At 41.0% G+C, this 16,939-nt stretch overlaps 1 long non-coding RNA gene across 1 annotated transcript; it reads right to left on the bottom strand.

The window, feature by feature from the left end:
- Positions 1–3,415: 3,415 nt before the first annotated feature.
- Positions 3,416–13,824, bottom strand: LOC109888601 (uncharacterized). The gene is made up of 3 exons (XR_002255154.2): positions 13,490–13,824; positions 13,325–13,392; positions 3,416–3,904 (listed from the first exon to the last, which is right to left on the bottom strand). It is a non-coding gene; the product is annotated as an uncharacterized LOC109888601 (long non-coding RNA).
- Positions 13,825–16,939: the final 3,115 nt, after the last annotated feature.

Here is a 16,939-nt window from a genome sequence, read left to right as displayed (position 1 = left end):
CCAAATACAACAGGTGTAGACTTTACCGTAAAATGCTTTCTTGTGAGCCTTTTCCCAACATTGCAGAGTTAAAAAAGTATGAAAAATGTTCACAAAAAAAAGGAAATAGTAACACAAATAAATAAGAACAACGAGGCTTTATACAATAAGTACTGGTACCGAGTCAATGTGGAGGGGTACGAGGCAATTGATGTAATTGAGGTAATATGTACATGTAGGAAGGGGTAAAAGTGACTAGGCAAATCAGGATAGACAATCAACAGAGTAGCATCGGTGTATGTGAAGAGTGTGAAATAGTGTGAACGTGTGTCTGTGTGAGTGTGTGGCGTCAATATGCATGTGTGTGGCGTCAATATGCATATATGTGTGGGTTTTATGTGTGTGAGCATATGGAGTGTGTGTGTGTGTGTGTGTGCGTGTGTGTGTGTGTGTGTGTGTTGGAGTGTCAGTGTAGTATGTTTGAGTAAAGCCAATGCAAGAGAATCAGTGCAAAAGAACAGGGTCAATGTAAATAGTCCAGGTACCCATTTCATAAACTGTTCAGAAGTCTAATGGCTTAGGGGTAGAAGCTGTTCAGGAGCCTTTTGGTCCAAGATTTCACACTCCGGTGGTGATGGTATTGGAGTCGTGCGTGGCCATCCAGTCGTGGGTGAATAGGAAGTACAGGAGGGGACTAAGAACCCACCCCTGAGCATGTCTCACTACTCATTCATTCTACTCATTATTCATGTACACACGACTGAGTTTGTACCGTATAATCTAAAGCTATGAAAGGGAATATGCCCCTATCGTCAGTGGGGGTTGTAAGGTTAATAGGGGTTTAGGGGCTATTTAACAAACTACTGTACTTTGTCTGGAACTTTCATCAGAAAAAGCATATTCATCCTCTCAAAGTTTTGCTTGAAATTTCAGGACATTAATGTCACAGCTGCCGACAAACATCTAGTCAAACCACCACCCAACTAATTCTTTAACATTTGAAATCCTTTAATGAGGCCTTTGTTTCTATTTTCTCCCCAAGCAACCACCAGCCGGCTTCATCCAGATCATCTCCTGGTTTCCATCCTCTCAGCACTTCAGGTTAACGAGGCCACCGTCCGTAGTGAAAATGCCATTGCCTCCAATAGGGCTGGCAAGTCTTGGGATAGTGAGAGAGCCTGTGTGTGTGTGTGTGTTTGTGTGTGTGACTGCTGAGCATGTGTGTGTGTGTGTGAGTACGGTGAGGAGGCAATTGTAAAAGACTGCAATGTCACATGGATAAGTAGTCGGCATAGCTCCCTGTTCCCTTCCTCCATCCCTCCCCCTATCCCCCTCCCCCTATCCCCCTCCCCCTCTCTATCTACAACTCCAATAGTCATGCAGTACATGTCTCTCATCACCACAGCCAATCAGTGAGGGCTGAGCACAAAGGTACTTCCTGCTTAGTCAGAGAAACCAAAATGAATGGGTGAGCTTCCTGACCTCTTCCATAGAACAGCCCAAATGTAGTGACACACACGGTTTATTCGCTGGTGTCCTTATAGAGATGCAGGTTGGCCCCATGTGCAGATCTAGGATCAAATTACCCCACTGTATCCTTACCGTGACCATTAGGAGGTAAAATACTAATCTGACATCAGTCCATGGGGGCAACAACATGTTTCACAAGTACAGTACCATTCAAAAGATTAGACACACCTACTCATTCTAGGGTTTTTCTTTATTTTTACTATTACTGTTAAACAAATCAAAATATATGTTATATTTGAGATTCTTCAAAGTAGCCACCCTTTGCCTTGACAGCAGCTTTGCATACTCTTGGCATTCTCTCAACCAGCTTCATGAGTTAGTCACCTGGAATGCATTTCAATTAACAAGTGTGCCTTGTTAAAAGTTAAATACTGCTCATCCTGTGTCTCCTTGACCTGCCGCCACTCCCCCAGTACCCTCTCCCTCTCACTCTCTCTCTCTGTGTGTGATTGTGTGGGCGGATGCCCCAACCCCTCTTGCTCCAGCCTCAGCCTCCGCACCTGGTTTCCTGCAGTCCACCCAAGCTTGCCCTGGCCTGCACTCCATCTTCCCCCTGTGTTTCAATTAATACCTTGGTTACTTCATCCCAGTTTCCTCGTCTGAGTCTGCTCTTGGGTTCCCCTGTTCCACTCCGCGTAACATCCTCCTTAATGCGTTTGAGCCAATCAGTAGTGTTGTGAGAAGGTAGGGGTTTTATACAGAAGAAAGCCCTATTTGGTAAAATACCAAGTCCATATTATGGTTCATTTTCCATGATAGTACCCCAAGCAGTGGTCACGTTCAAGTTATTGTGAAGCCAGCAGGCTACACTTGGCAGTGAGATGAATCGGACGGGGTACATACACTCTTAGAAAAATGGGTTCCAAAAGGGTTCTTCACTATTTGAAAAAAGGGTTCCAAAAGGGTTCTTCATTGTCCCTATAGATTAACCTTTTTTGGATCCAGGTAGAACCATTTTGGGTTCCATGTAGAACCCTCTGTAAAAATGGTTCTTTATGGAACCCAAAAGGGTGCTTATACCTGGAACCAAAAAGGGTTTTTCAAAGGGTTATCCTATGGGGACAGCCGAAGAACCCGAGGTTCTAGATATAACTTTTTTTCTGGGTGTACTGCCAAAACACGTTGCCTTTCAAATTAGAAACAGCTCACAGACACACTCACGACGTAAACGTTTTCCCATCCCATCTCCCATTCAGAAATTCCTCATATCTCCAAGGTTTCTTCAACAAGTGTCCCAAAACTGCTGAATTTACTCACACAGCAAGCAGTTAGCTGAGCTCCAACAGCAATTTCATTGGCTGATAATGGCAATTGGGTTGTTATGGTTAATTCTTCACAGGAATCAGACAGCAACCAGTGGCCCCAAGAATATAAGCAAACGCATGCATGACCAGGACAAAATAAAGAAGTGGTTGTGAGTTTGTATGTGAAAGTGCAATGCAGATTAGTTAATTATTTGTATATTTTATTGATGATATTATGAACTTGTAAATTATGCAAAAATATTTTTAGAGGGCTGACAGAAACACAATTGTTGTTTGGAACATAAACTAAAGAGTATTCAGCTTTGTGCATATGACCATTTGTATAACAGCTTGTTGTTGAGAGATACATCCAGGAACAAGAGCAGCATTGTCTCAGTTGAAATCAGTGAGTTTGTAAAACAGAGATGCCATGCATATGAACTTACCATCACTCAACAACCCCTTCAACTGCAGGTAGTGAGCGCCATCTAGTGTCAACATATGGTAATGGCAACCAGAAAGATAATCTTTTTTTTTTTTTTTTTTAACTAGGTAAGTCAGTTAAGAACAAATTCTTATTTTCAGTGACAGCCTAGGAACAGTGGGTTAACTGCCTGTTCAGGGGCAGAACAACAGATTTGTACCTTGTCAGCTCGGGGATTTGAACTTGCAACCTTTCAGTTACTATTCCAAAGCTCTAACCACTAGGCTACCTGCTCTTTCAATAAAATACTCAAGAAACATCATGAATACTTTAATAATAGTAAAGATTGTACATGAAACGCTAAGGATAATTTTTGATAGGTTAACAAATATTTGTAATCAAGTAAAATCCATGCAAAGCGAGGGCTGTGTACCATTTCTATAATGCTTTCCTTCATGTCTGGTTCCACACTCATAGTTACTATAGGGATTCCAGTCCTTTCCAGACATAGTCCACAGTCCGGTAGTTGTGTACGTGCCATCACTTCCCCTGGAACTCCAAATGGCATTGTTCTCAGGGGTTACCACTGTGTCGTTGATCCACCAAATGATGTCCAACAAATGGTGTGTTTTTAAACCACTGAGTATACACACCAGTGTAGGTGAGGCACCAGGGTTGTGCCCAGATGAGGAGAGGATTACTACAGTGGGATTAGAAGGGTTCAAACCTGAGGAGAGAAAGAACATCAACATGCATGAAGCTCTTGGGGTGAAAGGTGTTGGAACCAAACACGTTTAGAAACATTTGGAACTCTGTACTACAGTATATCTTGAACAAATGTTATTGAATACAGACAATTGGGTCGTTCCACGAAATGAGAGGCTTTTGTGTCTTTTTGATATTTAAGTAGAAATTGTGCACCAATATTGAATTTTAAAGCCTGTTATATTATTATCATGTTTGCTCCCACTCCCCCACTCTGGCGCTCGAGGGTGCCAGGCTGCCCTTCATTACGCACACCTGTCACCGTCATTACACGCATCAGCGCTCATTGGACTCACCTGGACTCCTTCATTTTGTTGATTGCCCCTCTATATCTGTCTGTTCCTCAGTTGTGTTCCCCATGTCAGCATTATTGTAGTTTACTTTTCCCGTGTCCAGACGCTGTCCGTGTCTGACACCACTATTGGAAGCATCAGGGAGTCTTTGTTTTTTGTTTTTGTTGGCAACGTTGGGTCCATATGCCGTCGCCGATGGAAACGGGGGTGCCTCAGCTAGCTCGTTAGGCTTTCACGCCTCACCCGGCCCGTCGGCTTCCACGTTGGCTCGTTAGGCTTCCACGCCTTAGCTGGCTCGTTAGGCTACCAAGCCTCAGCCGGCTAGTCGGGCTTCCACGCCTTAGCTGGCTCGGGACGTTTTCTTGCCTCGGTTGGCTCGGCAGGCGTCCATCCCACGTCATGCCCCAGCCGGCTCGTCGGACTCCCACGCCTCAGCCGTTTCGTCAGGCTTTCACGCCTCACCTGGCCCGTCGGCTTCCACGCCTCAGCTGGCTCGTCGGGCTTCTACGCCTCAGCCGGCTAGTCCAGCACCCATGCCTCGGCCGGCCCGTCAGGCTCACCCAGTTGGGACGCCGGCTGTACTGTCACACCTGCTCCCACTCCCCCGCCAGGAAGCCTGGCGCTCAAGGGTGCCAGGCTTCCCTTCATTATGCACACCTGTCACCAGCATCAGTGCTCATAGGACTCACCTGGACTCCTTCAAATTTGTGGATTGCCCCTCTATATCTGTCTGTTCCTCAGTTGGTTCCCCGTGTCAGCATTATTGTCGTTTATGTTTCCCCTGTCCAGACACTGTCTTTGTTCTGTTTCATGTCTGTGTTTTTATTAAATGTTCCCTACCTGTTCTTGCTTCTCTTCTCCTCCATCTGTCCTTAAAATTATAGTAAATTAAGTAAATAAATGGGATTTTCAATATGAATAAATATTTGCTAAAGTTTCAAAACTCAGCATCAACCCTGTGTAACCTTGGAACATTTTAACCCACTTCACCCAAACTTTCTCCAGGTTTCAAATCAAATCAAATCTTATTTGTCACATACACATGGTTAGCAGATGTTAATGTGAGTGTAGCGAAATGCTTGTGCTTCTAGTTCCGACAATGCAGTAATAACGAACAAGTAATCTAACTAACAATTCCCCAAAAATACACAGTGTAAGGGGATAAAGAATATGTACATAAGGATATATGAATGAGTGATGGTACAGAGCAGCATAGGCAAGATACAGTAGATGATATCGAGTACAGTATATACATATGAGATGAGTATGTAAACCAAGTGGCGTAGTTAAAGTGGCTAGTGATACATGTATTACATAAGGATGCAGTCGATGATATAGAGTACAGTATCTACGTATGCATATGAGATGAATAATGTAGGGTAAGTAACATTATATAAGGTAGCAATATAATAACTAGGTTTCCTAGTTATTATATTGCTTTGACAAAGCCATATCTGAAGATGATTATTTACTTATTGTTATGATTCATTTACATCCATCCCTCTTTTTAAGGTCATCCCTGTTACGTGAACTGAGCTTTTGTTTTAATATGGTGAAACTATTCCTTTAACTATTCCTTTTTCACAAAAAACATTGAACATATAATTGTCCAATCATAGTGTAAAAAACAGCTTAGCTGGTTCTGCTCTTTTTTGGCAATTGTCTGGTGTTGTGGGGAAAACTGAGCGGGTCGAGCATAACACATCAACCCTGTTACCCATAGATAGACAGGCTAGACATTATTTAACAAAACATTTTTGATGGTAAAGCTTGCATGCAAATGCCACTCCCTGTTACACACAACAAGCTTTCAATCCCACCTGTCACAAGGGGATTTATGGCTGATTTCAGATTAAATCCTCAACCGTGTCACAGTTAATGTTGTTACTTTATTTGGCACTTAATAGAGAGCAAAAGTAAAAGGCGTATTTTTGTAGACACTTTCCCTATGAATTGCCCCCATAGGAATGACTGAACTAACCAGAGGTAAATCATGTCCAGAGTCTAGGACTTCAAGCGGTCGAGTTTTATTGCCACTTACTATAGTCATTTATGAAAATGAACAAGTGCTGTTGCCTAGTCACTTTACCTCTACCTATATGTACAGTACATAGCTACCTCAATTACCTCGTACCCCTGCACATCGACTCGGTACTGGTACTCCCTGTATGTAGCCATGTTATTTTCTGTTCCCTGTATATAGCCATGTTATTTTATACTCCCTGTATATAACCATGTTATTTTATACTCCCTGTATATAACCATGTTATTTTATACTCCCTGTATGTAGCCATGTTATTTTATACTCCCTGTATATATAGCCATGTTATTTTATACTCCCTGTATGTAACCATGTTATTTTATACTCCCTGTATATAACCATGTTATTTTATACTCCCTGTATATAACCATGTTATTTTATACTCCCTGTATATAACCATGTTATTTTATACTCCCTTTATATAACCATGTTATTTTATACTCCCTGTATGTAGCCATGTTATTTTATACTCCCTGTATATATAGCCATGTTATTTTATACTCCCTGTATATAACCATGTTATTTTATACTCCCTGTATATAACCATGTTATTTTATACTCCCTGTATATAGCCATGTTATTTTATACTTCCTGTACAAAGCCATGCTGTTTTTTACACCCTGTATATAGATAGCCATTATATTTTCTACTCCTATAGATAGCCATTATATTTTCTACTCCTATATATAGCCATGTTATTTTCTACTCCCTGTATAGATAGCCATGTTATTTTCACCTCTCTATATATAGCCATGTTATTTTATCCTCTCTATATATAGCCATGTTATTTTATCCTCTCTATATATAGCTATGTTATTTTATCCTCTCTATATATAGCCATGTTATTTTCTAATCCCTGCATGTAGCCATGTTATTTTCTACTCCCTGTATAGATAGCCATGTTATTTTCACCTCTCTATATATAGCCATGTTATTTTCTACTCCCTGCATGTAGCCATGTTATTTTCTGTTCCCTGTATATAGCCATGCTATTTTCTACTCCCTGTATATAGGCATGTTATTTTCACCTGCTCTTAAACGCTAGTAAAACCAAATGCATGCTTTTCAACCGATCGCTGCCTGCACCCGCATGCCCGACTAGCATCACCACCCTGGATGGTTCCGACCTTGAATATGTGGACATCTATAAGTACCTAGGTGTCTGGCTAGACTGCAAACTCTCTTTCCAGACTCATATCAAACATCTCCAATCGAAAATCAAATCAAGAGTCGGCTTTCTATTCCGCAACAAAGCCTCCTTCACTCACGCCGCCAAGCTTACCCTAGTAAAACTGACTATCCTACCGATCCTCGACTTCGGCGATGTCATCTACAAAATGGCTTCCAACACTCTACTCAGCAAACTGGATGCAGTCTATCACAGTGCCATCCGTTTTGTCACTAAAGCACCTTATACCACCCACCACTGCGACTTGTATGCTCTAGTCGGCTGGCCCTCGCTACATATTCGTCGCCAGACCCACTGGCTCCAGGTCATCTACAAGTCCATGCTAGGTAAAGCTCCGCCTTATCTCAGTTCACTGGTCACGATGGCAACACCTATCCGTAGCACGCGCTCCAGCAGGTGTATCTCACTGATCATCCCTAAAGCCAACACCTCATTTGGCCGCCTTTCGTTCCAGTACTCTGCTGCCTGTGACTGGAACGAATTGCAAAAATCGCTGAAGTTGGAGACTTTTATCTCCCTCACCAACTTCAAACATCAGCTATCTGAGCAGCTAACCGATCGCTGCAGCTGTACATAGTCTATTGGTAAATAGCCCACCCATTTTCACCTACCTCATCCCCATACTGTTTTTATTTATTTACTTTTCTGCTCTTTTGCACACCAATATTTCTACCTGTACATGACCATCTGATCATTTATCACTCCAGTGTTAATCTGCAAAATTGTAATCATTCGCCTACCTCCTCATGCCTTTTGCACACAATGTATACAGACTCCCCCCCCTTTTTTTCTCTACTGTGTTATTGACTTGTTAATTGTTTACTCCATGTGTAACTCTGTGTTGTCTGTTCACACTGCTATGCTTTATCTTGGCCAGGTCGCAGTTGCAAATGAGAACTTGTTCTCAACTAGCCTACCTGGTTAAATAAAGGTGAAAAAAAAAAATAGAAAAAAAAATAAACCTCTCTGTATATAGCCATGTTATTTTCTGTTCCCTGTATATAGCCATGTTATTTTCTGTTCCCTGTATATAGCCATGTTATTTTCTGTTCTCTGTATATAGATAGCCATGTTATTTTCTACTCCCTGTATATAGCCATGTTATTTTCTACTCCCTGTATATAGATAGCCATGTTATTTTCTACTCCCTGTATAGAGCCATGTTATTTTCTACTCCCTGTATAGAGCCATGTTATTTTCTACTCCCTGTATATAGCCATGTTATTTTCTACTCCCTGTATATAGATAGCCATGTTATTTTCTACTCCCTGTATAGAGCCATGTTATTTTTTTACTCCCTGTATATAGATAGCCATGTTATTTTCTACTCCCTGTATAGAGCCATGTTATTTTCTACTCCCTGTATATAGATAGCCATGTTATTTTCTACTCCCTGTATAGAGCCATGTTATTTTCTACTCCCTGTATATAGATAGCCATGTTATTTTCTACTCCCTGTATAGAGCCATGTTATTTTCTACTCCCTGTATATAGCCATGTTATTTTTTACTCCCTGTATATAGATAGCCATGGTATTTTCTACTCCCTGTATATAGCCATGTTATTTTCTGTTCCCTGTATATAGCCATGTTATTTTCTGTTCCCTGTATATAGCCATGTTATTTTCTGTTCTCTGTATATAGATAGCCATGTTATTTTCTACTCCCTGTATATAGATAGCCATGTTATTTTCTACTCCCTGTATATAGATAGCCATGTTATTTTCTACTCCCTGTATATAGATAGCCATGTTATTTTCTACTCCCTGTATATAGATAGCCATGTTATTTTCTACTCCCTGTATATAGATAGCCATGTTATTTTCTACTCCCTGTTTATAGATAGCCATGTTATTTTCTACTCCCTGTATATAGATAGCCATGTTATTTTCTACTCCCTGTATATAGATAGCCATGTTATTTTCTACTCCCTGTATATAGATAGCCATGTTATTTTCTACTCCCTGTATATAGATAGCCATGTTATTTTCTACTCCCTGTTTATAGATAGCCATGTTATTTTCTACTCCCTGTATATAGATAGCCATGTTATTTTCTACTCCCTGTATATAGATAGCCATGTTATTTTCTACTCCCTGTATATAGATAGCCATGTTATTTTCTACTCCCTGTATATAGATAGCCATGGTATTTTCTACTCCCTGTATATAGCCATGTTATTTTCTGTTCTCTGTATATAGATAGCCATGGTATTTTCTGTTCTCTGTATATAGATAGCCATGGTATTTTCTACTCCCTGTATATAGCCATGTTATTTTTTACTCCCTGTATATAGATAGCCATGGTATTTTCTACTCCCTGTATAGAGCCATGTTATTTTTTTACTCCCTGTATATAGATAGCCATGTTATTTTTTACTCCCTGTATATAGATAGCCATGGTATTTTCTACTCCCTGTATATAGATAGCCATGGTATTTTTTACTCCCTGTATATAGATAGCCATGTTATTTTTTACTCCCTGTATATAGATAGCCATGGTATTTTCTACTCCCTGTTTATAGATAGCCATGTTATTTTTTACTCCCTGTATATAGATAGCCATGGTATTTTCTACTCCCTGTATAGAGCCATGTTATTTTTTTACTCCCTGTATATAGATAGCCATGTTATTTTTTACTCCCTGTATATAGATAGCCATGTTATTTTCTACTCCCTGTATATAGATAGCCATGTTATTTTTTACTCCCTGTATATAGATAGCCATGGTATTTTCTACTCCCTGTATATAGATAGCCATGGTATTTTCTACTCCCTGTATATTTATTTATTTTAATATTATTTCACCTTTATTTAACCAGGTAGGCAAGTTGAGAACAAGGTCTCATTTACAATTGCGACCTGGCCAAGATAAAGCAAAGCAGTTCGACACATACAACGACACAGAGTTACACATGGAGTAAAACAAACATACAGTCAATAATACAGTATAAACAAGTCTATATACGACATGAGCAAATGAGGTGATATAAGGGAGGTAAAGGCAAAAAAAGGCCATGGTGGCAAAGTAAATACAATATAGCAAGTAAAACACTGGAATGGTAAATTTGCAGTGGAAGAATGTGCAAAGTAGAAATAAAAAAGAATGGGGTGCAAAGGAGCAAAATAAATAAATAAATTAAATACAGTAGGGAAAGAGGTAGTTGTTTGGGCTAAATTATAGGTGGGCTATGTACAGGTGCAGTAATCTGTGAGCTGCTCTGACAGTTGGTGCTTAAAGCTAGTGAAGGAGATAAGTGTTTCCAGTTTCAGAGATTTTTGTAGTTCGTTCCAGTCATTGGCAGCAGAGAACTGGAAGGAGAGGTGGCCAAAGGAAGCAAATTTCTGCTTGAAAAAGCTAGCCTTGGCTTTTCTAACTGCTTGATTATAATGGTTTCTAGCTTCCCTGAACAGCTGCATATCACGGGGGCTGTTCGATGCTAATGCAGAACGCCATAGGATGTTTTTGTGTTGGTTAAGGGCAGTCAGGTCTGGGGAGAACCAAGGGCTATATCTGTTCCTGGTTCTAAATTTCTTGAATGGGGCATGTTTATTTCAGATGGTTAGGAAGGCATTTAAAAAAATATCCAGGCATCCTCTACTGACGGGATGAGATCAATATCCTTCCAGGATACCCCGGCCAGGTTGATTAGAAAGGCCTTATTCGCTGAAGTGTTTCAGGGAGCGTTTGACAGTGATGAGTGGAGGTCGTTTGACCGCTGACCCATTACGGATGCAGGCAATGAGGCAGTGATCGCTGAGATCTTGGTTGAAGACAGCAGAGGTGTATTTAGAGGGCAAGTTGGTTAGGACGATATCTATGAGGGTGCCCATGTTTAAGGCTTTGGGGAGGTACCTGGTAGGTTCATTGATAATTTGTGTGAGATTGAGGGCATCAAGTTTAGATTGTAGGATGGCTGGGGTGTTAAGCATGTTCCAGTTTAGGTCGCCTAGCAGCACGAGCTCTGAAGATAGATGGGGGGCAATCAGTTCACATATGGTGTCCAGAGCACAGCTGGGGGCAGAGGGTGGTCTATAGCAGGCGGCAACAGTGAGAGACTTGTTTTTAGAGAGGTGGATTTTTAAAAGTAGAAGTTCAAATTGTTTGGGTACAGACCTGGATAGTAGGACAGAACTCTGCAGGCTATCTTTGCAGTAGATTGCAACACCGCCCCATTTGGCAGTTCTATCTTGCCTGAAAATTTTGTAGTTTGGAATTAAAATGTCTGAATTTTTGGTGGTCTTCCTAAGCCAGGATTCAGACACAGCTAGGTTGGCAGAGTGTGCTAAAGCAGTGAATAGAACAAACTTAGGGAGGAGGCTTCTAATGTTAACATGCATGAAACCAAGGCTATTGCGGTTACAGAAGTCGTCAAAAGAGAGCGCCTGGGGAATAGGAGTGGAGCTAGGCACTGCAGGGCCTGGATTCACCTCTACATCGCCAGAGGAACAGAGGAGGAGTAGAATAAGGGTGCGGCTAAAAGCAATAAGAATTGGTCGTCTAGAACGTCTGGAACAGAGAGTAAATGGAGGTTTCTGGGGGCGATAAAATAGCATCAAGGTATAATGTACAGACAAAGGTATGGTAGGATGTGAATACAGTGGAGGTAAACCTAGGTATTGAGTGATGAAGAGAGAGATATTGTCTCTAGAAAAATCATTGAAACCAGGAGATGTCATTGCATGTGTGGGTGGTGGAACTAATAGGTTGGATAAGGTATAGTGAGCAGGACTAGAGGCTCTACAGTGAAATAAGCCAATAAACACTAACCAGAACAGCAATGGACAAGGCATATTGACATTAAGGAGAGGCATGCTTGGTCGAGTGATCAAAAGGGTCCAGTAGGTAGAGAGGTTGGTTGGGGGTCACGGCGATTTAGACAGCTAGCCAGGCCATCGGTAGCAAGCTAGCATAGGATGGAGGTCTGTTATTAGCCACCTCTTGCGTTCCGTCAGTAGATTAGTGGGGTTCCGTGTGGTAATAATAATAAATAAATAAATAAATTGTCCGATTGTCTATTCAGATAGCAGCCGATAAGACAGCTAACGGTTAGCAGGCCGCACTTGGGCGTTCAGGTAACGTCGCGACGGAGGAGCCAGCCGGATAACTCCTTCAGGTAGATAACGTCGGCAGTCCAGTTGTGAAGGCCCGGTGGGGCTCCGCGTATATAGATAACCATGTTATTTTCTACTTCCTGTATACAGCCATGTTATTTTCTACTCCCTGTATATAGATAGCCATGTTATTTTCTACTTCCTGTATATAGATAACCATGTTATTTTCTACTTCCTGTATACAGCCATGTTATTTTCTACTCCCTGTATATAGACAGCCATGTTATTTTCTACTTCCTGTATACAGCCATGTTATTTTCTACTCCCTGTATATAGATAGCCATGTTATTTTCTACTTCCTGTATACAGCCATGTTATTTTCTACTCCCTGTATATAGAATACCATGTTATTTTCTACTTCCTGTATACAGCCATGTTGTTTTATTTTTTACTCATTGTTATTTGTTAATCACTGTATATTTATTCCTTGTGTCGCTTTTTAAATGATTTTTAAATGTTTTACCTTAGCTTTAACTCTGCATTGTTGGACATTGACCCATAAGTAAGCATTTCACTGTTAGTCTACACCTGTTGTCTGCAAACCATGTGACAATTGATTTGAGTGGCTCTTTATGACAGAATGTTAAAATGACTTGAAATCAAACATTTTTTGGAACACTTCTCAAAAAGCACCGAATTGGTGGAACGACCCAATTGTGGCCTGCGTTGTGGGAGAATGTGTACAAAAACAATTCACCTATACATTTACATTTTATTAATGCAAAAGGGATTTAATTCTAGCCTACCTTCAACAAAGAGTTGGATCCCTCTACTGAATACCACTCTTTGAGGAGACTTGCTCCCATGTACACACCTAAGGAAAAACATGACCATAATTATCATCAGAACACTGCAAAAGTCCACATAGTACCTACAATGCAATCTGGATTGAAAGTTGAGCTGAAAGTTACCCCAGTAGTAGTAAAGTGAAACACAGTCCTCGTGCTCTGTTCATTCTGTCTGTTTCAGTTGGTGCTCTGGAGAGGAGAAAAGCCCACCTGCTGTGAGTCTCTTATTGGTGTCTTGTCCTCCTAGTATCATACAGCTCTCTCCTCTCACATGGACTTCTACTGCAGGGAAAGATAGTTCTTCACCTCAGGTTTTTATTTCAGCATTTAGCCCAATCCTGCTAAGAACCGTCAGTTAATCACTAATTAGGAGAATATCAATAAATGATACAGTCATACGGCTACCTCCTCTAAAGATACAGACTTTCTCACAACTAAGTTGGTCTAGAGGAGGGACACCGGTGCAAAGAGGAAATGTTGTGAAAAACTATCTGGGTGGAACATGAGTTTTTTTTTCCCAAGGCACGTGTTGTCCCCCTCTATTGCAGGCTCAAAACAAGTAGATCAGTTATTCAGTTTGAAGGAGTATAGAAAAACAAGAAGAACTGGCACGAGTGGTTGTGTCTGAAACAAATGTAGACTCATGTACGACTTCTCCAGTTCTGCCCACTCTGGAGTATTTGGGGGATTCTGACAATGAGGATTGTCTGTGGTAAACCACAAGCGGCTTAACTTTACTTCTCCCTTTGCCATTATACTGTTAGTCAACCCACGAGAAATATTCACTCTCAGAACATGGCAATAACAAAACAACAACATCAACCTGAGAGTTTATTAGGAGTTGCTTTGGAAGGCCATTACAGAGTACCTTATACAGATGCAGAATTTTAATTTGAGCCAGTTTGCTACAACAGGAAAATAATCCTGCAGCAACTGGAAATATGAATTATTATGTGGATTGTAATTAAAGGATATTTTCGGTAGGGGTTGACAATTCTTTTTTTACGGCAAATCAGTCAGAAATGTTAAAGTGGAAATTACAAGCCTTAGAAGCCTTTTTAAACATTGAATAAACAACAAGTTTGCATTTCCTGCTATGCAGGAAAATACTCAGCAACAAAAGAGTTATCAAATTAAGATCCTACATCTATAGATACAGTACAATGTTATTACATAGTATACCTTACATTAATCTCTACAAATCAGTTGTTGTTTCTCTCAAGTCCTTCTGTAGGTCCACAGTAATAAACTGCCATGTCATTCTCTTTAGATCCATGGATCACTAACTGCTGCTGGTGAAATGGGCTGCTATCCTTGGTCTGGACAGTGAACATGTTGGGATGGAAGCCTTGACCGTAGAGCAGATGGGAGGTGTTGGTCAGGGGGTAGCTCAGTACTATCTCAATCCTCTCTCCTGTACTCTGCCTGTACCAGCTTACAGTGGCCAACCTACAGTTAGTGGACAGAAGGCAGTCCAGAATGGCATCCTCCCCCACTTTCAATGATAAGCTCTTCAGTGATACACCCAGAGATTCTCCCAAATGTAGACCTGTAGAATTCATAACAGAATGTCAAAGAAGACAAGTCATATAGGCCTAAAGACAGTGGCCCGGTCTAGAAACAACCCATAGTTCTCGAATCAATTCTGTTTAAAAAATGCATTACATTTCATAATGTCTTAATAATATGCCTACTGAACTTCCACAGAGACATAATGTCACAATTACTGAATCTGGTTATTTCAAAATAATGTTTCCTATGATGTTTTGAGATTGTTATTGTGAAATTGACTTACCATTTTGAATGACTGACATGGCCTGGTTCAGTGCTCTATTCTGTAAAATGATGAAAAATAAGCATTCAATCCCAGACTGCCTTACTGTATAGACTCTACTTGAGGTTTCTCTGGGAGGTGAAGGGAGGCTGTGTTTGTTAGTCCAACTGAGTATCACAGAGGAACTGCCTTCCAACATGTAGTACACATAACTCATTAGACCATTTTGACTTCAGATGTGCGTCTATCACAGTCTGCAAAGGTAGCATTACTTTTAGGCTCTCATCTATTGTACTTTATTTTTGGGATGTGTTAATTTATAGTGCATTCGGAAAGTATTTTCTTGACTTTTTCCAAATGTTGATAAGTTACAGCCTTAATCTAAAATGGATTCAATTGTTTTTTCCCCCTCATCAATCTACACACAATACCCCATAATGACAAAGCAAAAACAGGAAAACTGAAATATCACATTTACGTAAATATTCATGTTACGGCTTTCTAGTTGTGATGAAGGAGAGTCGGACCAAACTGCAGCGTGTCGATTGCAATCCATATTTATTCAAACAAACGTAACAATGAATAAACACTAAACACTACAAAACAATAAACGTAATGAAAACCGAAACAGCCTATACTTGTGTCAACTAACAATGCGACAGGAACAAAGACACTAAGGACAATCACCCACGACAAACTCAAAGAATATGGCTGCCTAAATATGGTTCCCAATCAGAGACAACGATAAGCACCTGCCTCTGATTGAGAATCACTACAGACAGCCATAGACCTTGCTAGATAACCCCACTAGCTACAATCCCAAATATATACACACCAAAACCACAAGACAAAACACACCACAAATACAAAAACTCCATGCCACACCCTGGCCTGACCAAATACATAAACACAAATACACAAATACATAAACACAAAATACTTTGACCAGGGCGTGACAATTCAGGCCCTTTACTCAGTACTTTGTTGAAGCACCTTTGGCAGCGATTACAGCCTCGAGTCTTCTTGAGTATTATGCAAAAAACTTGGAACTCCTGTATTTGGGGAGTTTCTCCCATTCTTCTCTGCAGATCTTCTCAAGCTCTGTCAGATTGGATGGGGAGTGTCGCTGCACAACTATTTTCAGGTCTCTCCAGAGATGTTCGATCAGGTTCAAGTACGGGCTCTGGCTGAACCACTCAAGGACATTCAGATACTTGTCCCGAAGGCACTCCTGCAATGTCTTGGCTGTGTGCTTAGGTTCGTTGTCCTGTTGGGAGGTGAAACTTCACCCAAGTCTGAGGTCTTGAGCCCTCTGGAGCAAGTTTTCATAAAGGATCTCTCTGTACTTTGCTCCATTCATCTTTCCATCGATCCTGACTAGTCTTCCAGTCCCTGCCTCTGAAAGACATCCTCACAGCATGATGCTGCCACCACCATGCTTCACCATAGGGATGGTGCCAGGTTTCCTCCAGAGGTGACGCTTGACATTCAGGCCAAAGAGTTCAATCTTGGATTCATCAGACCAGAGAATCTTGTTTCTCATGGTCTGAGTCATTTAGGTGCCTTATGGCAAACTCCAAGCAGGCTGTCATGTGCCTTTTACTGAGGAGTGGCTTCCGTCTGGCCACTCTACCGTAAAGGCCTGATTGGTGGAGTGCTGCAGAGATGGTTGTCCTTCTTGACGGTTCTCCCATCTCCACAGAGGAACTCTGAAGCTCTTGGTGGTTACAAACTTCTTCCATTTAAGAATGATGGAAACCACTGTGTTCTTGGGGACATTCAATGCTGCCGAAATGTTT

Source organism: Oncorhynchus kisutch, linkage group LG4, assembly GCF_002021735.2.
Source record: "Oncorhynchus kisutch isolate 150728-3 linkage group LG4, Okis_V2, whole genome shotgun sequence".
NCBI lineage: Eukaryota > Metazoa > Chordata > Actinopteri > Salmoniformes > Salmonidae > Oncorhynchus > Oncorhynchus kisutch.
The sequence above is the reverse complement of the archived record's forward strand: the minus strand, read 5'-3'. Positions and strand labels throughout refer to the sequence as shown.